This window comes from Drosophila kikkawai, chromosome 3L, assembly GCF_030179895.1.
Source record: "Drosophila kikkawai strain 14028-0561.14 chromosome 3L, DkikHiC1v2, whole genome shotgun sequence".
NCBI lineage: Eukaryota > Metazoa > Arthropoda > Insecta > Diptera > Drosophilidae > Drosophila > Drosophila kikkawai.
Genome location: NC_091730.1, coordinates 10,469,737 through 10,489,748, shown reverse-complemented (window position 1 = coordinate 10,489,748; position 20,012 = coordinate 10,469,737). Strand labels below are relative to the sequence as shown.

General features: G+C 38.6%; 1 long non-coding RNA gene across 1 annotated transcript; it reads left to right on the top strand.

The window, feature by feature from the left end:
* The first annotated feature begins 13,162 nt into the window (after positions 1–13,162).
* On the top strand, positions 13,163–14,391 carry LOC138928538 (uncharacterized). Its single transcript, XR_011444958.1, has 2 exons — positions 13,163–13,271; positions 13,378–14,391. It is a non-coding gene; the product is annotated as an uncharacterized lncRNA (long non-coding RNA).
* Positions 14,392–20,012: the final 5,621 nt, after the last annotated feature.

Genomic DNA, 20,012 nt, shown 5'->3' with positions numbered 1-20,012 from the left:
CAGGACTCAACCTCAGCCAGAGGGACGACCGACAACCGACAACTGTCCGCAAGCACAAAACACATCCGCAGCTACGGCAGCTGTAGAAAAACGTTGAAATTAATGAGAAAATTCTCAACTTGATGCAAAAAAACCGCAAGATAACACAACGGGACGACGACAGGATGCAGAAGGACGTGAACAGGATATGCAGCAAGTCCAGTTGAAAATGCAAAAACACGTAATCCGGCGCGGGAGCGAAATAAAAACGGAAGGTTGCGGAATCCTTTTAGACCAGATAAAAATTGCATTGCATTTAACAGCATTAAAAACCCAGTAGCAGCAGCAACGGCAAACAAAGTGCTAAATAAAATTAGTAAAAAAAAGGGGGGAAAAGCAAACAACAAGTTGCAGAATCATATTAAGGCAAGGATGCGATGCCGAGAGGATGCCAGATCCTGGATAGCACGAAGTAATGACAAAAGCCGCCATTAGTTGGCTTTTATTCCCAGAATATCCCCATAATGACACCCACTCGCTTTTTCTCTTGGGGAAGGAGATTCGGGGTGGTGCAGAACTCCAAACTATATAGTTACACTGGAAGAAATTATAGGGAGCTTTTAGGAATATTTAGAGTACATCTCAAATATGAAATCTATAATATTTTGTATTAATACTCTTAAAGGGTTTTATAATTTCAGAGAGAAGGAATCATTTCCATCCCTTTAAAGTATATCTATTTTTGATCAGCATCAACAACCGGGTTAATCTAGCCAAGCTTGGTACACAATTTTTCTTTAATTTTTAAATTAAATGTTTCACCTTTATATGCATATTTTTCCCGAATTAAAAGATTTTTCATAAGTTTTTTTTGTGACATTTTCCCCCAGTGCAAAAACGGAAGTAATCCAGGAGCAAAAGGCACTAGTGGCAGTTGGGAATCACGTGGAACATATGCTGACAAGTGCATCGACACGTGGCAGTTGTGGAGCGGCCTGGAGTGGAGTGGCAAGTGGCAAGTGGAGCGGCATGGAGAGTGGAGTGCCAAGGCAAGCGTTTGTTGGACACGTGCGGCAACTTCAGTTTACAGCCGTAGCCGCCGTATTCGGGTGATTGGTGGGTGGTGATGTCTAGTGGGTAGTATGTGTATGTAGTGGGTGCGCCCGTGTACCCCCCTGGTGGTGCATTTTGGTGGTGCTGGAGAGGCAGAAACTTAATTTTCGCCCTTTTTGCATTGCGCACCTGACGGACCGGCAATCGGTATATCGGCATCGTTATCGTTGACTGATGTGCCCATTCACTTGGAAACGGCAGATGAAATTCCCGTGGGAATAAATAACAGGGTCGCAAACGAATGACAGATGCTCTGATATCGAAGTGGAGCACATTTGACAGGAGGAAATCGGAAAAAAATATACGAGGAAACCTAGGATAATATCTATAAAAGTTTGGAGTAGCTCAGATCCATTGTTATATTTTTTAAAGATTTAAATAAAGGGTTTATAGATAAGGCTTTAATTATTTTATATATTTTTTTAATGCATTATTCATATAAAAATTAAATAAAAACCCCTTTAAGTACCCTTAATCCCCTCATAGTTATATTAAATTAAATTTATGATTGGCAAGTAAATTTACAATTATCTAAAAAAACACCCCTGTGGTCAGCAAAAAACAAATGTAATCCTTACTTTATTCTCTCATTTTAAGCCCCTTAAACACACATTTTTTGTATGCTATTCCAAAATAGCCCCCGGATAAGTGTATTTTGTGCGGACGGGAAAGTGAGCAAGCCGTAGAACTCCGCTCGATTGATTGCGTTTTTTGTGATGATTAATGCAGCGTTTTCCCTTCGACTGGCAACTGCCAATCGCTTTCGCACTAATACACCGGCAATTTAATTAAAGCTCCGTCTGGGCCTGGCCCACAAACGGTCATAATTATGCAACAGCTTTTCTGTTTTCCGTTTTCCGTTTTCAGTTTTTCCCCGTTTTCTGTTTGATGCGTTTATCGATTTATTGAAGTGTTAACCAGCGTGACGGCAAGTTGTTGATATGCCTCGATAATATATAGTAGTATGCCAGGGACCCCCGCTGAAACACCCTCGAGTGGGGCATATTCCATGCATATTGATTGACAGCATGCGGTTATTTTGTCGTTGGCACGCCCACACTGCCACCCACCACCCACCGCCCACTAATGATACGCTTCGACGCGTTTTACATTGATTTCGCCTCGTTTGCATGTTATTTATTATTATATTGCCCGCTGTTCATTGTTCGTTGTTCTTTTTATCCCGCACCCCCAGTCTCAATCATATTTTTTCCCTCGCCTGTTTGCAATGCATTTAATATTTTCACTAAAAGTGCCACCCCTCAAACCCCCAAGCTCTCTGTCCTTGTGAAATTAATTTAGTGTAATGGGTTTTCACGAACATGCCGCTTGTATTTATGAATATTGGATAGTAATTATATGGTAAATCGGCTTTTGGCTGCCACAATTAACCGTATAAATTAATTAATAGGTTTTCGGGCAGCAGGGTTACTTTATGGGTTTTCTAGAATTTTTAAAGTCATTGCTTATTATTTATTATTATGTCGGTTATTAGGTAATTAAATAAAGTACTAATAAGTGAGAGAGAAAATATTAAATTTAGTAAAGAAATGGAGTTGTATTTCCCTCAACTTAAATTAATTAAATTAATTGTTAAAAAGCCTAAAGAAACCATAAATAATTGTATTGTATAGTATATAATTATGCTAGGCCCTTGGCGAATTCCCATTCCCAACTGGCAACCGCCACAACCTTTCTCAAAAATTAACTAAACAAAAGAGGAAATTAATCTAAAACGAAAAATGGCATTTCCCTTGGCATTAATTTAGACAACAGAGGCGTTCGCCTGGACCCAACCCACTTTCCGGAGAGTCCATTAAGTTCGAGGCATTCTGAGCACTTGCGAAACAATTATTGCCACATACTCGCGACGTCCCCCGACGCAACGCAACAGCAACAGCAACAACGACAGCAACAACTGCCAACCAAAAGTGCGACAAAAGACTTTTGTGAAAAAGAAGACCAAATTGCCAGCACTTAACTCTTGCTGCCGGTTGTCCAACTGTACTCTTAGTCGTCCTAGTCCTGGCAGGACATGCCAGAAGCCAAAAAACATGCCGCACGTAGCTAGAAAAACGCCAACGTCAAAGTCCTCGGATGGCATTCTTGGGGCATTTTGCACTTTTGGGTCTCCCTACTCACTCTCAGTAGATAAGTCCAAGGACCTTGTGCTGAATTAATTTAGATTTTAAATTAGTTCAAGGATATTATAAAGAAAGTTTTCTTTTCTTAAATTTAAATCTTTATTGGTTTAAAAAAAAAATATGCTTAACTGATAATTTAAGAGATTTTAAATAAAAGTAAAGGTGTTTGTTCAATAGGTTTTATTTCATTTTCAGTAGTGTTTCTATGCTTAATTTGTTTATTATTTAAATAATAAAACCTTTTAGTATTTCTTAAGTTTGTTTTTAGGGTTACTTTCTGCTCCTTAAAAGGGTATCCTCGATTCCCTTCTTCCTTTTGGCACTCACTCCACTCAAGTTGCTGTCGTTGCCTTTGGTTCAGTGGTTGTCGCTCGGGCTATGTGTGAAATATGCCACTTTAATGAGCCAACGTTGCGCACTGAGTGCTCTTGCATGCAACCCTTTACTCCCTCCATGCCCTGGAGTCCTTTTCCCCCCTGCCTTCAGTACCACAATGCCCCCTTCCTCTAGTCGAAAGGACTAGTTGTTGTTGGTGCAGTGGCGTGGACTAAACTGAATCCCACCCAGAGGCGCTTGGCCAACTGAGGGAGGAGTGCACAGAGAAGAAAATCGATGTGCATTGAGATTACAAATATAAATTTAGATTAATGAATGTCCTTTTCTAGAAATTTTACTATTAAATGGAACTGGTAAAATTATGGTTTAGGGATATCTTTACTTAAAAGGAACTTCTTATAATCTTTACAAATTCTTTCTCTGAATTTTCCTAGCAGTGTTCTTAAAACAACCGCTCACAGGATCAGAGTGTTTTGGAGTCCAGGAATAGAGACCTAGGTCCTTGTTTTGGGGGAATGGCTCTGGGGCGTGGGTCCATTCACTCTGCTTTTTTTTTTTCTAGCCCGGCGACGGACTGCCTCAATTGACATTTTGAATTGTGCGCAGCTGTTGGCGCTGCAAAAAACGCGTTGCATATTGCAGCGGGTGGGTGAGGAGAAGGTTACGACTGCAGCAGGAGACACACCCACATCCATTCCCCAAAAGGCCACCCCCTCTTGGCTGTGAGAGTAGTGCCTAGGCAAAAGGATAATGCTGGGGCAAAAAACACGTGTTTAACGCATAAGTGCGAACGTGACGCTAAACTCATTTAAAGGATTACGTTCTGCACACTGTTAAGTATAGATGAGGGCCTGTAAGTATATATGTGTGAGTGTGCCACACTCAAAAGTGTATGCGTGTGCGTGTTCGCTTATGTGTGTGTGTGTGTAAATAAGATTAAATTTTGTTGAAAGCATTGCAAGGAGAGCGAGAGAGCGACCAAAAAGCAAAGTGTGGTTCACACTTTTTATACCCAAAAATAAGGATTTTTTGAAGGGGTATATAGGTACTAACTATATAGTGAAAGGATAATTATACAATTTTGTATTTTTAATTAGAATAGTTATTCTCAGAAAATAATAATAATTTTAATATAAAATACATTTAATATTATTTTAAATATATATTTTAAGTAATAACTCTTGATTTAATTTCCAGGATATCTCTTATTCCATCACTTTCAACCACCAGGATGCCTGCTTACTGTTTCATATACTCCTGACTCTTCCCCATCGTACCGTCACCAAGGGGTTAAAGTCTATTTATGCATATGTTGGATGGCGCTGTGAGTCTGTTTACTTTTTTTCATAAAAAAAGTAGGTTAAAAGCACTTTTGGACTTCGGCGCCACGCCTCCCCCCCTTTCGGTGTGTTTGTATTTGTGTTTATGTTTGCATTTTGTCTTCGGTTTTGTAGTGCAGAGTTTTAAGCCTCAAGTTGTTTGGCCATTGTATTTGTTAATCCTTTCGGGGCGTTGTCTGCCACCGAACACCCAGTAAACCATCCAACCATCCGCCCCGTTGACACGACTTTAAATTTAATTAATTACAATTTTATGCGACCATGTCTGCCCCCGAATTTTGCCTCGTTCCATTACTCTCTCTCTGTTTGTCTGTTTGCTGTTTCATAAGATTAAATATCAAATATTTGTCCAACTGTCTGTCCCTGTTGGGGGCTTAGGAAAAGTCTTTACTCTTGGGCACTTGCCAGTCGTCGTCAACGGGGTTGTCAGGTGTATTTGGACAGCACTTTGGCTTGTTATCGCACGTCATGTCTGCATCGATAATGCGAAATGGGATTAGACAATTGATATGTCCATTGGGTGGGAATTAATGTAAAGTCTGGAAATCAAACAAGACACTTTGTAGAGAGTTATAGGAAGTTGTTCAGTACCACAGAAAACATAAACTTTAAGCTTGACTTGATCTTAAACTCTGGAATGTTTCTTTGCCATAAATTATTTCTTGAAGTGGCATTTTGCTCTCTTTTAGCAGCTGACAACCCTGGCGAATCAATTCCTGGACAAGGGTTAAAAACGCTGAACGTTTATTACCCATTTTGACAACCACCAGCAGTAACCCTTTAGCCCTGCGACCTTATCAAATGTTAAATTAATGAACTCCAAACATAAGCATTGTGCCAGAGGGTTTATCTTTCGCCTTTTCCCCACCAACTTGTGCAACAGCAGCTAATGATATCGACTGCAACCTAGCTGGAGAGAAAGAAAACATGGCTTATCGATGCTTAATTCAATTATGCTAATTTCTTTTGAAACGATTCGAGTTGTGTCAACGCCATAGGACAAAGTTCGAGCTCAGGTTGGTTAGGAGTAGGAGGAGAGCTCGATACCGTAACAAAAGCCCCACTCACAGGTGGTCAACTGAGCGTGAATAATGATTACACAGGAAAAAAATACAATAGAGGTACTAAAACTATTTATGCAACGAAAATTGTATACTTTTTAAGAACATATCTAAGACAAAATCCAACAAGAAAGCATAAATTAACTTTACTTTTTTTAGATATTATTTTATAATTTATAGCAACTATAGAAATTTCTTTCTCTGTACTTGACAGACAACGCTCGATGACTAAAAAAGGGAGAGGGCTAGCTCTGGTCAGCGAAAGAGACGGACAGCGGGTGTCTAATTATGCAGCTCGCCGTGTCGCCGTCTCCTTTGTCGCTCAAACGGCTTTGAGAATCAAGATAAACTTTTAATTCCCGACCAAACTCGTAAAAGCCTTCACGTGGGAAGTGGCCAAGAGTTTCCCAACTGCCCGGCAGTCAGTTTTGTACAATTTATTTAAATTTAAACTGCTGCAGCAACTGACGAGCTACGACCACGACGTCGAAGCCCATAAAACTGGACATTTTACGAGCGCAAGTCGGAGTTCTGGTGCCCGGGTTACCGGCTCCTCCACAAAAAAGGGTTAATTTGCAAAACCCCAAACCCAAGTCAGCACCACCAGCACCATGTGTTCCTGGGTGAGTGAGTCCTTGGACCCTTTTTTATTCACTTAGTCTGACCATCTGATAATTAGAAATTTATTAAGCTTAATTATGTGTTGGCTGGAAGTACGCACTTTGGACATTTTTTGTGTGTCCCGAAGTAGCTTGATTAAATGTGGCCTTTGGCGAAAAAAGGGTTCCCTAATTTTTTGTGTTTGTTTTCCCGGCTTTGGGTCACTCCCTCCTCACTCTGTCTGCCAAAAACTTTCCACATTGCGGTGGCGTTTTATGAGTCATAATGAAAATAAAATTAATTTGATGCCTTTTTCAAAAGAAAGAACCGAGAGAAACGAATTTGCATTTTGACGTAATACCTTTTTTTTTTGGTGTAATAAAAATAAAATCATAAATGCTCCGTCAGAGGCGAGTGCACAAAGGAATGTTTAAGTTTATGGCAAAAATATGGTCATGAAACGGAACCTATTTTCCCCAAAAGGAAGTGAAAAGAAAGTTTTAAACCGTTATTAGGAGCGTAAAGAAAGGCTTAAAGAACAGTATATAGCAAATAAACGGTTTATAAGGCCATCAGGAAATGTTTATTAAACGGTTATGGGTTTTAAAAAAAATCAGTGGCAAAAATATGGCATTTAATGTTGAATTATTTAGACTAAATAGGAATTAAAAATCTGGTAAAATTTTAAAGAGATTTTTTGTTATATTTATTCTTTTAATTTCAGAAATAGTTAGGGTTTCTTATGATTTATTTGGCATATATTAAACATATTTAGCATTTAATCTAAAATTATTTAGACTAAGTAGAAGCTAAAAATCAAGTTAAAATTTAAAGAGATTTTTCTTTATGTTTATTTTGATTTCAGAAATAGTGAAGATTTCTTAAGATTTACTTGGCATTAAACAAAAATTTCACAAAGAATTTGGTAATATTATTTATGCCTTTTTGTTGGCTTTAAGATGAATTCCAAAATATGTGAACACACATTTGGAAAATCCCGCACAAATATCTTTTAAATGGGATTAACGAATGTTTGCTGGCCCTATAATCCAATCATAAATATTTCCCAAAGCATCCGCACATAAACGCCCAATCTAAATGCCATAAAATCTAGCCGCGAGAGAGAAAACTTTCGCCGGGGAAAACTTTCCTTCATCATTTCCTCTACATTTCCCCGCCTAATTGCCGCTGATCGATGATTCCGATGACTCCGATGATCGGGGCAAAACACACACTATCAACTTTTAACCCGTCTAGAATAAAAATAGAAACCGAAAAATGCTCTTCCCCATTTTAGTGTGGGCTGCAAAACGATGCGTTGAAAACAAGAAAATTATTTAAAAATACATTAAATTTGCATATTTATGCACGGACCTGTGACTCGATGTGTTTATGGCAGGAACTATCTTCATGGGGTGATAAAAAACTTTTTAATTGGGTGATACCCATATCTCCGGCGATAAGTTTTCGAATATTTAGTGGGTTTTTGAGATATGCCAAAACACACGGGAAAAATGCCCAGACGGAGCAGATGTTGACGACGACGTTGTCGTCTACGCTACGTGACCAATCTAAAATCCGTTGACTTACGTCAAGATGACGTAGAGTCTCGCGTTCAGCCAGGAAATCGACTGGAATCGAATGAAGATAGACGCCGCCAGACGGACGCAGTCCTCCTGTTTCCCAGTCCCGGGGTTAGAGCAACTTTTTGGCAGTTGTGAGAAATCAAATAAGCGACCAGACAGGCACAGATTGCCATTGCAGCGTCTGACAGACGGACTGACAGCTCGGGGTTTTGAACCTAAAATTATTTGCACGACACTGCGAATTTTGGTGAATGGAAGGAGCTGTCAACGGTCCTCGTACCGGAGTTTGTTTAGGATTATTTAAGGCAACGTTTTGCATAGAGCTTTGGGTCTTTAAAAGAGGAGAGATTTTATGGATTTTAGGAGGAAATATTGGTGGTAAATAACTTAGAGGGATTTTGAGTGATGGGGTTATTTTTCCAGATTTTTAGCTTTAGCATTGAATTTACTATTACATTTTAACTAACAATTAAACAGATTATAAATATTAAAAAAATACATTTGTATTTCATTTTCCAATAGATAAAAGTTAAACTTTTTTATTTATCTGAGTGAAATTTAAACAAAAAACATCATTAACTCCTCCTTAAACCGTTTCCTTTCAGAGATCATATTTCACTGCTCATCAACTGTCATTGTCATTATTAACCATCAAGTTTAATTTAATTTCACACAGCGCTGGCCGTCAACAAACGTTGAAAAGTAGTTTTTGGCACAGGATTAAAGAGCTTAAATCCTTTTTGTATCTCTTGTGAGCGGCACAAACCCGTCGCCGCCGCCCACCTCTCGACAGCTGTCAACAGTTTGCGAAAATGGCGCTCAATTCGTGCATGGAAAACGAATGAAAGAAAATACAAATTGACAAATAAAAATAACAAAAAATAGGTATATGAAAACTTTGGCAAGTGTTTCGCCAATTTTAATAACCTTTTTGTCTAGGCACGAACTCACAGGAACACAAAAAAAAAAAACTTCAAAGCTGTCAGCAATTTTCGTCTGGCGGGGAATAAATCGCTATATGCTATCCACATATATACCATATATATATTTTCATATATATATTCAATTTCCCATTTATATTTACTTTGCCATAATGTAATTTGACGCCAAGCGGCGGCAATTGATAGCAGATACGAGGCAACTGGCCAGGATAAGGGGTTTTCTGGGGGGCTTTTGGCTTTGGGTTTGGGCTTGGTCGGGCTTTGGTTTGGGTAACCGGAGACAGGCGACAGCCGACAGGACATTCAATGTTGGCTTCTGCGGTCTGCTCGTTTTTCTGGCACGTTGACGCCTCTGACCAGGACATCAGCTATATTCGGTCTACCAGTGAGGGAGACACAGAGAGAAAGGAGTATCTCCTTTATATTGTATATATTTCAAACAAATACTTTGTTATGAAGTCTAAAAATGTAATAAATATTAAATTAATTAAGTAAATTTATCTAGAAAAGAAAGCTATGCATTAGGATATTTCAATACTCAAGATAATATTATTAATAATGTTTTTTTAGTCCGTTTTCAGTATTCACAATGACTTCCTTAAATGATTTTCTAAATAATATATTCTAAAATATTTAAACTATAATTTATTACAATATTTTAACTCCCATTTCTTTCTCTGCAGAAAGTGTCCTGAGTGCGGGTGTGAATGTGATTCGATGTCCCTCCCCTCCAATATCCCTTCAGCCTAGCCTGCGTGTGTCCTTTCGATGCGTTCGGCCACAGAATGTCATGCACCTGTCAACTGGCCCGTAATAAGATGCCAAAACAGTTATGCGGTTATCCTCGCCCAAGGATAACACGTGAAGGGACACACACACATCCGCATTCACAGCCATCCGGAAGTGCGTCAGGTTAAGCTTAGGGACTTGTTGTTGGGATAAGCTGTAAGATGGTTTAAGGATTTATGCTGAGATACACTTTGTCACAGGAGTTTGAAAGGGGAAGCTTACAACTGATTTGGGGATTTGCTCAGGGAAAAATAAGAAAGAATATTATAAGACTTTCATGCTGATCAAGTGAATATTTTCCACGCTAAACTTCAGCCAACGCCCAACGGTTCACTTCATCTTATCTTGAAATTATGCCAACTTGTAATTTTGTTGTACAAATTTGTGTAATTTTCTTTCATTTCGTTAAGTAAACTTCATCCTTATTCACACCCTAGTCCAGTCAAGAGTTTCCTTTTCCATCTACAATATAAATGAGATTTTTTAATCTAGCCCCCCGTCTTTCGTAATTTTTCGCACTCTTCAGCAACTATTTTTCTTACATTTTGCTCAAGTTTTGCCCATCATCATCATCATCATCACCCATCGTGCGCGTTGGGGCCTTCGTCATCGTCAGCTTCAGCCTGGACACTTCAAAAAATATGGCTAGCTCATAATTTTAATCCAGCTTTCAGTCGCACGCACAATGTGGCAAATTAGCAACAATATTTAAAACTAACTGCCAGGGCTTTGCCACTTTCCCTTACCACTTTTGCTTGCCTTGCCAATTATTTAAAGCGCAAACTTTCGCCATTTGCAACAAGACAAAGATGGCCAAGAGAGAGCGAGTGAGAGAGAGAGAGCTGAGCAAACTTTATGGCCAAAACATTTCAACTTTACCAAGAGCCAAAAATGTCGCACCCACCAGAACCGAAATTTTGTGGAGGCAAGAGGCGGCGAGGGTGAAACAATAATAGCTGAAATTTTTCACACATTTTTCTGGGTCAACCATAAAATGTGGATTTTAATTTTCAATTTGCTTGGCTGACAATTTTTAATTAAAAGCGTGAGCAAAATAAACATTAATTTTTATTACAGACCCCAGTCCCAGTCTCCTCCTCTCTCTTTCTCGCTGGCTTATCATAAGCATTCCTTTGGTAATAACATCATTATCAACTGCTTGCCGCACTTTAGGCCAAGTCCAAGACCATCCTGGCCATTTGCGTTGACAAAGTCCTCGTCGTGGCTTTTAACGCCTTTTTGCCCCGCCTGCCAGTTGGCTTTCTGCTTTTAGCTTTCTGCTGCCACGGCTCCTGATTCCTAGAGCCTGGATCCTTTCGCCTGCCTAATGTACAAGCGTCTTATCCTTATTACCATCTCATCTTCATTTCTGCCCGTTCAGCGTCCTGAACGTCCTGGCAAATCCTGGCATCAAATTTATACGGAACTGCGAACGCAAAAACCACCAAAACGAAACGCTGAGCTCTTTGCTTTTTTTTTGTTCTGTGCTGTTTTTATTTTTGTTTTTGTTTTTGGCTGTAGTTTAGCATTTGTTGCTGTCGCTGTGCTTATTGTGGGTTTTTCATATTACCGGAAATTGTGGTCACCGGAAGCGGGATTATGTTTTCAAGTTTGTACCGGAACTCGGGCGCTTGACGGCGAACGGTTATTGTCGCAACACGAATCTGGGTTAGAACCCCGCTTGGGGTTCATTTTCGGTTGACTTAGGTCAGTTGGCAATTTGGATTTTGATTCTGATTTGCGATGCGTATTAATTTGCTGAACTTTGGGTGTATTTAAGGGGGTTTCTGGTGGGTTTCTCTGGGTTCTTTAAGGGACACAAAGTTGAGAGAGGTTATCTAGTTGAGAGTTAGGGTTTTAAGAGGTGGCTTTTGATAGGAAAATATTAGACAGAAAAGTTTTAAAAGCTTATATTAAATATTTACAAGTGGTAAGAATATTTAAGATATTTTTTATACTAGAAATTATTATAAAGAAGCTTTCATTTTTCACTTAAAAATTACATTTAAGCTGCTAAATATTTAATCTAAAAATTCACGAAGCCCTCACCGACTTATGATATTGTTAGCACATCTTTTCAGCTCCCTCACTCCCAATTATCGGAGTCCTCAATTAATTTCAAGCCGTTCACCGAAAATTCCTCCCATTATCCTTGCCAAGGCATTATTCATGTCAAAGTCAGGCAGCCAGGCAGGCAGGCTGGCAGTTTGAACATTTCTGCGATTTACGTGGCATAACTTTTATTGGCTTGCGGCGCCTCTCTGTTGTTGCGTTGTCCTGTTGTCACCAGGACTCAGGCTCAGCGATTTCCTGGGGGCAGCTGGTGGTGTCCTGGCCCCCACTGGGAGGGACGTAGTCAATGGCTTCGCCTCGAACTTGGTCCACGCCGCTATCGTCATTTTGTGCACTTAAAGTAATTAAGCGAATTACTTCAAAAGTCGCCAAGTTTTCTAATTATATCGAATAAATTTGTTTAATAGTATTCCTTGGGGTAAAAGTTCTTTCCACAGCCAAGGCTGTCTTTCATTTTCCGCTGGCTTTTCCTCTCTTTCCCCGCCTGCTGAAAGTGAAAACCAATTTGCACACCATTCAAATTTCTGTTGATTTTTTCGATTTGCCAAGAGTGAATTTTTTTGTTTTCTGTGATTTTGGCGCCACCGCTGATTGTTTACTCTAGTGGAAATGTTAATTTCTGGACTTTTGACTGAGGCTCAGCGCTGATTTTCACTGATTTGAATGATTTTTGGGGATGTGCTTCCCCATCTCCTGGTTTCCCCCCAGTTTGGCTGGGTCTCTCTCTCTTTTATTTGGACCTTTTTTGTTTCTTTTGATTATTTTGTTTCACTTGCTTATTTCAATTTCCGCTTCGGTTCGTCTTTTTATTTTCGCCTTTTGTTGCTATTCCCCTCGATTGGCCTGCTCATTTGGAAATTGAACGGCTTTTTAGTTTAGTTCAAGGCAGTGGAGGGTTGTTTCAATTTTTAGAGATTTTTTTATATTGGATTTAGGGTTGGGGAAACGCTTTAAAATAATTTAAATTGCCTGGGTTTTGCTGTAATTTAAGAATGTCTTTTGTATTTGCTTGGAAGAAGTTATTTAATTATTTTAAAAGCTTTTTTTATTGAGGATAAATGTGTTTTTTATTGAAAGTGAAGAGGTATTTCAAGAAAATGGAAAGGAGGTTTTAAAAATCATTGTCAAAGTTAAGAAAATAAGTAAAGGAATGTATAAATACTCAGAGGAATATTTAGGTATTTTTTTATTTGAAATGTACAAAATTCTAAAGCATAAAGGAGGCCTTTGAAATGTAATGTAATTCTTGGTAAAAATTACGTTGAAATATAAACTGAATAAGCATAAGTTACTCATATAGAAGATACAGGTAATCCAATATATATATCTTAATTTCCGACTATATATTCATTATTTTCTGATATATATATTTCCTCCTTCTCCAACTCACTTTAATTCCATTAACCAAAACTCAGAACTGCCAACTTTAATCAAGAGTTTCATTTGTCTGAACAGGAGTTTGCCTTGGCTGTTGGTAACTTTATCTGTCCCATGATCTGCTCCTGCACACTTATGCCGCAATCCAATCTATATCAAAAGCAAATAAACACGCGCCACTCGAAATCATAACCTACCCCTATTAACACCCCGGTGCCCGCCCTGCACTCCAGATACTCCGTCGTATCTGTGCTTAACCCCTGCTGCACACTGGCAGCCAGCACAACAATTGCAAGTTCGCCGAGTGTGTCTGACCCAATTCAAGTTGTACTGTGCCGGAGTGTAACTATATATCCGTAAGTCAACTAACCGGAGAGGAGGTTCCAGCAGCGGCAGCAGCGCCCCCACCTTGTTAGGTCTTAATGAAGCAACGCACGTAAACAATAAGCAAACTTTGAAGCGAAAATTTTGCGCAAATAACGTTGCCAGTTTGCTGGGGGGAGGGGAGGGGGTGAGAATGGAGGGCAGAAAAAACCACGGACAGATACGGATACGGATACGTGCGGCGTGAGGCAGGAAGGAAGGTCGTCGTGGGTCCGGGTACGGATCGTGGCTAGGCGGTAGTCCTTTTGCCCTCCTTGGTGGCGATGGGTTGGGCAAAAGTTTCGCTGCTGTAACAAGTTGTTGGGAATTAGTTGCGAAAAGTGTGGCAACGCTGCTGCCGCGCCACTCCGCTCAGCTCAGCTCATTAATTTTAAGGCACCGAAAACGGAAGCGTGCAGCCAACTTCCGGATGCGGATGCCGTAGTCGCACTCGACCAAGGGTCGGAGAGCCCCATAGCCGGAGACAGCAGCACGGCCGTGTCAGGGACTCTGGCTCTCTGGCATTCGTTTATTTGCTTACAGTGAAAGAAACATGACATTATCCAGGGTATGATCTTGATTTAGTTACTGGGTTAGCTATTTTTTCGGGGGAGATTATAAGGCAAAGTATGTAATATTTTAAATAAATAGAGGAAAAGTTTTTAAGGGAATATATTACCCAAAGAGAAGACTTGTCTTATATTAATTTTAGTGTTTTTAGTGTTTTTAAACTTGGTTTTATATTTAAACCTTGAGCTTAAATTAAGTCTTAAATTCCACTCCCTTTATGACCCATTTTGTTACCATTTTCACGGTGTAGATTTGTTTGTCTGACTGCCACACTTGAGTTATGGCGAAAAAATTTGTTTTCGGCCTTTTTGTTTCGCGGGTTCTCTCTTAATAAGCAAGCGAAAACTTTTGAAGTGCGCGAAATATGCGCAAATGGCACGCGAGGGGGGTGGCTGGTGGGTTGTTTATGGGGTTCGGAGGCAGTAGGGTGGTGCTAAAGTAATGCTGGTTTAGCAGATCTATGTGGGGCAACAGCTGATGCTGCCACAAACACTTTTTGGACTGATGGTGCAACATAGAAAATTTGCGAGGCCCGAACAATGAATAGGAAATTAATGTAGGTCGAAATGGCAGGGAATGCTCTTGAAATAGATTAATTAGTTAATTGGGTTGGAAAACTCAAAGGGGGAAACTTAGAGAAAGAGAGAAAGAGTGAGTGCTAGACCCCTTCAAGAATTTTCAAAAATGTTGTGCTGTCAAAAACAAGATGAATGGAAAGCCAGTTCAACTTTATATTCAGGAAATGCGGCTCAAAGCAGCTAAATAAAACAGAAAGGCTTAAAGCTTAAAGAAACAGCTGAAATTAAATATTAATAAATAAAATCTTAAGTTAATTTTCAGCTAATATATTATCCAAGAAGTGTCCCTGCTTAAACACCTCCGAAAACTCCTTGAAATTCGTATTTTTTTCTGTCTCCAAGATGCATACTTTCCAGTTGAATTCCTGACTTTATTCTTTGCCAAAAAAATAAAACTAGAAAGAATCACCAGTGTTCATTTGTTTGGCGTCTCTCTTCTATTTTGCATAAACTACAGCAGCAGCAATGCCCCGAGCATATTTCAACTGCAAATCCTTTTAAAACTGCTCCGTGATACAGGACCCTTTGTTTTGCAGCAGGATGCAGCAGGACTTGCAGCAGGCCAACAAGGGGTATGGGTGGAGCGTGGAGAAAAAGGCCTCTTTATTTGTTTTCTTCTTTCCCCTTCTTATTGTTGTTGTTGTTGTAGTTGTTGGCCAGAAAAGCAAAATATGCAGTACGGCACAAAAATGTGCACTTGTTTGTTTTGTTTGTCAACAGAGAGAGTCCTGTTGGCAGTCCTTTTTGCGGTCCTGCGGCCTGATGTCTGGCAATGCCTGCCTGCATATGTTGTCAGCGCTAATCAAGCGCACATATGATAAACAGACTTGCATATACATAAGCAGGATATATCTGCCAGAGGCACAGCAAAAAAAAACTTAAGTTAAAAGGAAAGAAAATATTTAAAATAAGGAATTTGTATTTAATATTTAAAATATATATTTTAATATAATATTTTTTGGTTTCTATAAGTTTTAAGCCATATTTTAATATCTAAGAATAAAAAATTGTCTTAAGAATAAGAAAACTGAGTTAAAAATATTAATAAAATGTAAGTAATTTCTTTTAAATAAGCGCTAAAATTAAAAATATTATTTATTTAATATAGAAACTGAATTTTTCATTAAAAATTTTTATTCTTTAAACTCTTTTGCAAAAAATCCTCAAAAAATACTTATAAATAGTCCCAAAAAATATTCTCTTATAAAATAATATTTCCCTCAGTGCCTACACCACAACAAAAGAAGGACACGTAACACTAGAAAAATAACAGCAAGAAGGACAACAACTGCAGCAGGACTTATGCAATTGTATTTGTTTACCCGGACGGCTTAGCACTGAGTTCTTCGCTCCTCAAACTCCTTTTTCCTCCTCTTCCCTCGCATTGTTTGCATTTCTTTCACTTCTCGTCCTGTATATCCTTTGTGAGCTCACAAAACTTTCTGCGCAATTTCACAGGCATTTACCATATGCAACTCCGCTGACAAAGGTAACGCACAAAGGTGCTTTTATGCCTTTTGATTGATTTATGTTAATCTTGGGCAATTATGCCCAACACGCCAAGCGATGGCAATCGGAATGCCTGCGTGTGCGTGTGTGTGTGTGTTGGGTCCTTAAAGGTCCTTCCGATTGCTAATTGCATCTGGCCATTAAATGCATAATTTGCCATTGATGGCATGAATACACGGCGCATTGCAAATCACTTTTGCATGTTACGTGTGGCCTGCTCTGGGAACTGATGAATCGATTTGAATATTGAAAGGGAACTCGGCTGCAACTCGTTGTTTATTCAGAGGCTGTTACAAATTCAACAATATCTGCCTGGGTTAAACAGGATATTAATACGATTGGAGGGGACTGTTTACTGAGGGAAACATAATTATAAGCAGATATTGATGTGTCTTAATTAGATCAAGGGAAAAGGTAAATATTTGGGGTTTAACTTACGGGTTTATGTTAAGAGGTTCCTTGGGAATACAGTCTTTTTGGAGTTAAAAAAACGTATAAATAAAAAATTCTTATAATATTTAATTGAAAATATATTTAAAGATTGAGTCATTATATTTTCTAAAAATTATTTTAAGTGAAAAGTTCAATAATGAATTCATGCAAACTCTAGTTTTGTATAAAAGACATATTTAGTATAACTCCAAAGCCTAAATCATATGAAATTTTATCTTTAAAAAAATCGAATTAATTATAAATTCCCAGAAACTTAAATATATTCTTTTCTCAGACATTTTCCACTTCCATTTATACCAAGTATTACACCCGAACTGCACTTTTTAGAGCCCAAGAAAAATACTTTGAAGAAATGGAAGTTTCTTAGCGCCGCATTTGCCACTGTGGTAAAAGCATCTTTTTGCGGTGCTTTCGACGTCTAAACTACTAACTAAAGTAACATTTTATTATGTCACTATGTCACACACTAGCACACCCGCTCACACACACCAGCTTCAATACACACACACACTAACTCGCGCAGCAGCCCTGACATGTTGACATGTTAAAGAGCATGTAAGTGAAGTGTGATGGAAGCTGCAAGATAAGACGAAGGCGGAACGAGTCCTGCTCAAAGGACAGCCAGCACGGAGATAGCTTCCTCTGTCGCCTAACCGCCCCTGCCATCCTGTCTGTTTTATGGTTTACTTTTAGTTAGTTAGTGAAAAGAATACAAGTCTTTGCATCCTCTTCTTTTTTTTTGGGCGCTGACGTGAGCAGCCGAGGTATTTTTATGATGGAATTTTTAATGAATTTACTTTTAGTCGGGTGTTACAGAGCATCTGCATGCGCTGGCATGTGTGTCCTTCTATACACATATATTTTGTAAAGGCAGAGTGCAGAATGCAGGATATTTCATAAACATATATATCTATATAGTACTTGTGTGTGTTTCTAAGAAATCATATTAAAATCTCCTGGCTGTCTGTGAGGTTTTTATCCTTCGCTGCACACAAATGAAAGAGGTGCAAACTTGTTTATCAAACCCATCTACTGTTTTTCCGGGGAAAAGTCGGGAAAGTGGAGAAAATCAGTGGGTTAGCACTGACTCTCCATCTCGGCAGATTGAATGCGACAAGTCAAGTGATGCGAATTTAATTTGCATTGCCATCAAAATTGGATTACAGAAACGAGAAATGCGAACAAATGTTATCGAAGGCACAAAGGGGAATTTTATCAAATCAAATTGTGTGTGTTCATCTTCGTTTTTTTTGTGTGGAATTTACAAAAGAAAACAATTTGATTATGTTGAACGTTTTAGAATGTTATTTAGCTCAAGGCATAAATGCTAAATAAATGCATGAAAATATTTGTGATGCAGCTCAGTTGAATGTTGGGGATAAAAATACTTAAATCAACTGGAATTTTATTAATTTATGGTATTTGCATAACAGAAAAGGGTTATATAAAAAGGGCATATGCAAAAAAACTTTATTATTTGTGTTTTTATAGGGTAATTTTGGATATAAATATTTCAATGTATTTTTATACCCAGGGTATTGTAGTGGTAGTCAAATGCAGTGAAGGAATCATTTCCGACCCTATAAATCATATATATTCTTGATCAGCATCAACTGCAGAGTCGATTAAGCCATGTCCGACCAAAAAGATTTTTTTTCAAATTTTTTCAAAATTCTATAAGGGGTTACATCATTAAAATTTTCAAAAATCGAATAAAATTTGAATTTTTTAAAATGTTAAATGAAGTATGCAGATTTATTAACCTAATAAAAACTAGCGCAGAAAAGCTTTCCGAATTAAAATAAATGCTTTTTTGGCTTAGTTATGATATTTTTAAACTTAGCTTTTACCATAAAAATTGTGTATATTCAGATTCCCCATTGAAATCTTAATAAATTAATTAATAAATATTAAAAACAAGTTTAAATCGGTTGTTAATTTTTCTTAACTTTTATAAAGGGATTTCCAAATATTTTTCTAAATAAAAACAGTATGAATTTTTACATTTCCTGACCTATTTATAGAATTTTTAAAACTAATCTCTTTGTAGTCAAATTCCTCTTATTTTTGGATAAGATATATATTTAATAGGGTATAATTAAATATTTAAATTTCTTAACTGTTTAAGTCCTAGTCATTTATTTAAGACCCTAGCAAAGTAATCCAAGACTCCAAGAAACTTTCAGCTTATCAAAGAAGAGGATAATTTCATAACGATAATTTTCCTTTCAATTTTATATTTCATTTTTTTACAACCTCTTTCCTTTAGTATAAGTTTCCCTTAATGCCAAAACACGCATCGATTAAAATCGCTGCAGTTGGCTGTTTAAAACTTATGCTCAAGTTCAGAATTAGTCGAAAGCTAATTAACGATAAGCTTGCCGCTCGCCAAAGTGCATAGAGGTCTCGGCAGCGTCAAAGTTTTCGGCGGCTGGGAAAACTTTTTAATGCATTTATCGAGTGACTTTGGGCTCGAGCTAAGTGCTTATTATCGGGCATCTATTTCAATTTCCCGCGGCAATTACAAGGCGCACTTTTCCTGGAGTTGCGTACGGAAAAAGGGGAAAACCTTTTGGCAGAGTGGGTGTCTGTGTGACCTTTCGCTTGGCGCAGTTCAAAGGCGACTGCCGGCGACTGCTCACTTTCGTGTCGCTATGCTCCGGAAAATGAGAGCGGAGAGAGCGAAAGGGAAATTCGTGAGAGGGAGTGCGCACAAGCCGAGAGGAAAATTCACTTGGCGAGAGAATTTCCCTTTTGAGTAGAAAACAAGCAAAACTGGTTTTCGAGTGGAATTTCGAGTGAGTCTCGGGGTTGCATTTGTTCCACTTTCTGAGCAGAATATTTTTTGGCACGTTTTTGTGTCGTCCGAGAAGCCTTTTGTGCATCTCCTGCTGCCGGCTTATGGTCAGCATGCGCTCAAATGAAGCGTGCTGTGGCCAGGATCCCTTCCTTCCCCTCTCTTGTTGCTTCTTCTAGGTCCTTTTTTATTTTTGGTAAAGCAGAGCAGGAAGCATTGCGGCATCCTGACGCTCGAGGGACTCATAATAACTGAGATTTGGAGTTCCAGTTACAGTTTTTGCTTTAAAACTGGGCTAAAACATGAGATATTGACTGAGTCTCAGAGGGTAAAATGTGGCTAAAACATGAGATATTTAAAGAGACTTTAAATTATGGCAAAAACTTGAACATATTCTCCATTA